We start from the raw sequence: 5,000 nt of genomic DNA, 5'->3' as shown, positions 1-5,000 counted from the left end.
TTAATGAGCCATTCGCGGTTTCACCTTAATGCGGCTTGTACTGAGACATGCATGGCTTAATCTTTGAGACAAGCATATGACTACTGGCAGGATCAACCAGGGAGCTGCGTCAACTAGAGCTGAGCAGCCGGCCGCCCGGGAGTGTGTCCCGGGGGCCCGCGCGAACACGCAAGCGTCCGCTCAATTATTCTGCAAACAGGAGGAGGCTGAGCTCCCCTGCACAATACACCTCGAAACCCTCTCAGGTCCCGGCGGCGCGCAGCGCCGTCCTAAGTACTTGGTCGGGTTCGAGAGAGGCGCAATCGCCCGGAGTTTGGCGAGTAGACGCTTTAGGTGCGACCACCCGTGCTCCCAACTGAGCTTGCCGCTGCCGACAGAGGCCCGGGAGCGTGCTGTCGTGGCATTGCCGGCGGGAGACAACACGCGCCACCTACGGTGGCCGGCAGCTCCAACGCCAGCGCCACAGAAGGACAAAAGCCCCACTTGGGTGCCGAAGCGAACTCTCCCAGCACAGCGCACGCGCCAACACGTCCGCACAGCTGCGATACAAACCACCTGCGAGAACCGCAGAGGCGACCGAGCAGCAGACGGCGTCGCGGCGCCGAGCGCCGGGCGGCGGCGCATCCTCAGCGCACACAGTCCTCAATCGGACCAGCACACTGCAGATGTCCACCGCGCTTCGCACCGGGCCCGCGAGGACCTACTTTGGCCGCACGGCGCCGCGTGCAGGGTGCGCCGGCGCGCAGCTGCGCCGCCTGCCGCCTCCGTCGGCCGGCGCGCCTGCCACTGGCCGCCCCCACCAGCCGGCTGTAGCGCGTGCGCCCACGCACCGCGCGGCCAGCACGCCGGGAGGCCCCCCCTCACCGGCCGGGGACGGTCCCACCCAGCCACCGCCGCGTATCGCTTCACACCCACATGCCATTCACGTTCGTGGGCATGGTGGGTATCGCTGAAACAACCGGTTGGTAGCTCAACCGATCGTCGCCATCACTGATTCACCTCTAGCGAGAACAACCGCACCACAACGGTTTACCAGTTGTTCATTTGCGTAACGTCACCAGCAAACGTAGACGTCCATCGCCATTTGCAAATTCAACGATTGTTGCATGCCTGTGTCAGGTGTCACGACACACTATGTCTGCCCACATACACGCAACAACATGTGCACGCTTCGCGAACACGTGGAAGGTGGCCCCCGTACGTATGCGATGTCCATTGCGCGAACGACTGTCAACCGGCCTCTGTCGCATGTCGCAGATGTGGAACGCAGTGCACCATGCTATCACGGTGTGTGAGAAGAGACGACTACGTCTGACAACACGCGCCACTACATCAACAGACGGCTCATGCTGATCGCCATCCACGGCATACCATACTGCAATCCAGCTCTTATAGGGAGACGACACGTAGCTGAGTGCACAATATTTGGACCGTATGGTTCGCCGTTGTTGGCGCAGTCGTGGTACGGTCACACATGTACCACGATGTATCATTCAGTACATGAGGACCAATGTGCAGTACAGTGTGTGATTTGGACGTACAACATCAGCGGACAGTTGACACAAGCCGTACCACAACGTAGGCTGTGCTTCGCCATGCGAATGCCAATGAACAACTGCGAAGGGCATTGAGCATGTACGTCCTGCTGCCATCCGCATTACAGTGTATAGCTGCAAGGTGTTTAACATGAAGCGATACTCTGGGGACCGGGCAGTGCGAGTAGCAAACTATATTGCGGGGGTTGCAGTTAGGCAACACTACACTAATTTAACGCGTCGTATGACAATTACAGAGCAGGTTAAGGCCCAACGTGTGTTGGGTTAAGGCCCAACGTGTGTTGGGTTAAGGCCCAACGTGTGTTGGGTTAAGGCCCAACGTGTGTTGGGTTAAGGCCCAACGTGTGTTGGGTTAAGGCCCAACGTGTGTTGGGTTAAGGCCCAACGTGTGTTGGGTTAAGGCCCAACGTGTGTTGGGTTAAGGCCCAACGTGTGTTGGGTTAAGGCCCAACGTGTGTTGGGTTAAGGCCCAACGTGTGTTGGGTTCAGGCCCAACGTGTGTTGGGTTCAGGCCCAACGTGTGTTGGGTTCAGGCCCAACGTGTGTTGGGTTCAGGCCCAACGTGTGTTGGGTTCAGGCCCAACGTGTGTTGGGTTCAGGCCCAACGTGTGTTGGGTTCAGGCCCAACGTGTGTTGGGTTCAGGCCCAACGTGTGTTGGGTTAAGGCGCAACGTGTGTTGGGTTAAGGCGCAACGTGTGTTGGGTTAAGGCGCAACGTGTGTTGGGTTAAGGCGCAACGTGTGTTGGGTTAAGGCGCAACGTGTGTTGGGTTAAGGCGCAACGTGTGTTGGGTTAAGGCGCAACGTGTGTTGGGTTAAGGCGCAACGTGTGTTGGGTTAAGGCGCAACGTGTGTTGGGTTAAGGCGCAACGTGTGTTGGGTTAAGGCGCAACGTGTGTTGGGTTAAGGCGCAACATGGGTTGGGTTAAGGCGCAACATGGGTTGGGTTAAGGTACAATATGGGTTGGGTTAAGGTACAATATGGGTTAGGTTAAGGTACAATATGGGTTAGGTTAAGGCGCAACGTGGGTTAGGTTAAGGCGCAACGTGGGTTAGGTTAAGGCGCAACGTGGGTTAGGTTAAGGCGCAACGTGGGTTAGGTTAAGGCGCAACGTGGGTTAGGTTAAGGCGCAACGTGGGTTAGGTTAAGGCGCAACGTGGGTTAGGTTAAGGCGCAACGTGGGTTAGGTTAAGGCGCAACGTGGGTTAGGTTAAGGCGCAACGTGGGTTAGGTTAAGGCGCAATATAGGTTACGTTAAGGCGCAATATAGGTTAGGTTAAGGCGCAATATAGGTTAGGTTAAGGCGCAATATAGGTTAGGTTAAGGCGCAACGTGGGTTAGGTTAAGGCGCAATATAGGTTAGGTTAAGGCGCAATATAGGTTAGGTTAAGGCGCAATATAGGTTAGGTTAAGGCGCAATATAGGTTAGGTTAAGGCGCAATATGGGTTAGGTTAAGGCGCAATATGGGTTAGGTTAAGGCGCAATATGGGTTAGGTTAAGGCGCAATATGGGTTAGGTTAAGGCGCAATATGGGTTAGGTTAAGGCACAATATGGGTTAGGTTAAGGCACAATATGGGTTAGGTTAAGGCACAATATGGGTTAGGTTAAGGCACAATATGGGTTAGGTTAAGGCACAATATGGGTTAGGTTAAGGCACAATATGGGTTAGGTTAAGGCACAATATGGGTTAGGTTAAGGCACAATATGGGTTAGGTTAAGGCACAATATGGGTTAGGTTAAGGCACAATATGGGTTAGGTTAAGGCACAATATGGGTTAGGTTAAGGCACAATATGGGTTAGGTTAAGGCACAATATGGGTTAGGTTAAGGCGCAATATGGGTTAGGTTAAGGCGCAATATGGGTTAGGTTAAGGCGCAATATGGGTTAGGTTAAGGCGCAATATGGGTTAGGTTAAGGCACAATATGGGTTAGGTTAAGGCACAATATGGGTTAGGTTAAGGCACAATATGGGTTAGGTTAAGGCACAATATTGGTTAGGTTAAGGCACAATATGGGTTAGGTTTAGGCACAATATGGGTTAGGTTAAGGCACAATATGGGTTAGGTTAAGGCACAATATGGGTTAGGTTAAGGCACAATATGGGTTAGGTTAAGGCACAATATGGGTTAGGTTAAGGCACAATATGGGTTAGGTTAAGGCACAATATGGGTTAGGTTAAGGCACAATATGGGTTAGGTTAAGGCACAATATGGGTTAGGTTAAGGCACAATATGGGTTAGGTTAAGGCACAATATGGGTTAGGTTAAGGCACAATATGGGTTAGGTTAAGGCACAATATGGGTTAGGTTAAGGCACAATATGGGTTAGGTTAAGGCGCAATATGGGTTAGGTTAAGGCGCAATATGGGTTAGGTTAAGGCGCAATATGGGTTAGGTTAAGGCGCAATATGGGTTAGGTTAAGGCGCAATATGGGTTAGGTTAAGGCACAATATGGGTTAGGTTAAGGCACAATATGGGTTAGGTTAAGGCACAATATGGGTTAGGTTAAGGCACAATATGGGTTAGGTTAAGGCACAATATGGGTTAGGTTTAGGCACAATATGGGTTAGGTTAAGGCACAATATGGGTTAGGTTAAGGCACAATATGGGTTAGGTTAAGGCACAATATGGGTTAGGTTAAGGCACAATATGGGTTAGGTTAAGGCACAATATGGGTTAGGTTAAGGCACAATATGGGTTAGGTTAAGGCACAATATGGGTTAGGTTAAGGCACAATATGGGTTAGGTTAAGGTACAATATGGGTTAGGTTAAGGTACAATATGGGTTAGGTTAAGGTACAATATGGGTTAGGTTAAGGTACAATATGGGTTAGGTTAAGGTACAATATGGGTTAGGTTAAGGTACAATATGGGTTAGGTTAAGGCACAATATGGGTTAGGTTAAGGTACACATTGTTGTAAGGAAAGGTGTATTGGGGGGGGGGGGGGGGGCGGGCGGGCGGCGGCGGCCGGTTTGTTGATTGTGATTATAGTAAGTGGATGCCTGCGGCATCATCTGATTTGCCACGTCAGGATGCACCTTTGGCTCATGACAGGCGGCGCTCTGATTCCATGCTTGTGGCAGACCTGTGTCTTTCATTCCTGCCATTGTTTGTGTGCTGTGACAGGAGGCAGTATTGTGATGTTGGGTGTACCCCTGTGTAGGACATGTGTGGGTGTTGGTGGCTTAGCTGAGCAATGGTGGTTGTCGGAAGGGTGGGATATTCTGTTTTGTGAGTGGACCTCCCGGTCTGGTTATGATAGTGTGGATTGTCTAATGTGGCGGAGAGGATGCACTGGGTGTTGTTCCATGCTGGTGCTTACATATTGTCTCTGTGCCTGTTACAGGCAGAGAGTAGTGCGTGATAAGAGTGTCTGGTTGACGTGTGGTTGTGATTGTGAGCAGAGTCTTTCAGCATGTATACGGACAGTTGTATACAT

The 5,000-nt window shown here is 51.7% G+C and overlaps 1 non-coding gene across 1 annotated transcript in view; it reads right to left on the bottom strand.

Moving 5' to 3' along the window:
* Positions 1-103, bottom strand: part of LOC124570071 — a 1,910-nt gene extending 1,807 nt beyond the window's left edge. The window contains exon 1 of the ribosomal RNA XR_006971464.1: positions 1-103. This exon is cut by the window's left edge and continues 1,807 nt beyond it. This is a non-coding gene — a ribosomal RNA (small subunit ribosomal RNA).
* Positions 104-5,000: the final 4,897 nt, after the last annotated feature.

The sequence above is a fragment of the Schistocerca americana genome, unplaced genomic scaffold, assembly GCF_021461395.2.
Source record: "Schistocerca americana isolate TAMUIC-IGC-003095 unplaced genomic scaffold, iqSchAmer2.1 HiC_scaffold_158, whole genome shotgun sequence".
In the NCBI taxonomy this organism is placed as follows: domain Eukaryota; kingdom Metazoa; phylum Arthropoda; class Insecta; order Orthoptera; family Acrididae; genus Schistocerca; species Schistocerca americana.
Note: the sequence above shows the minus strand (reverse complement) of the source record. Positions and strands in the feature narration are given on the sequence as shown.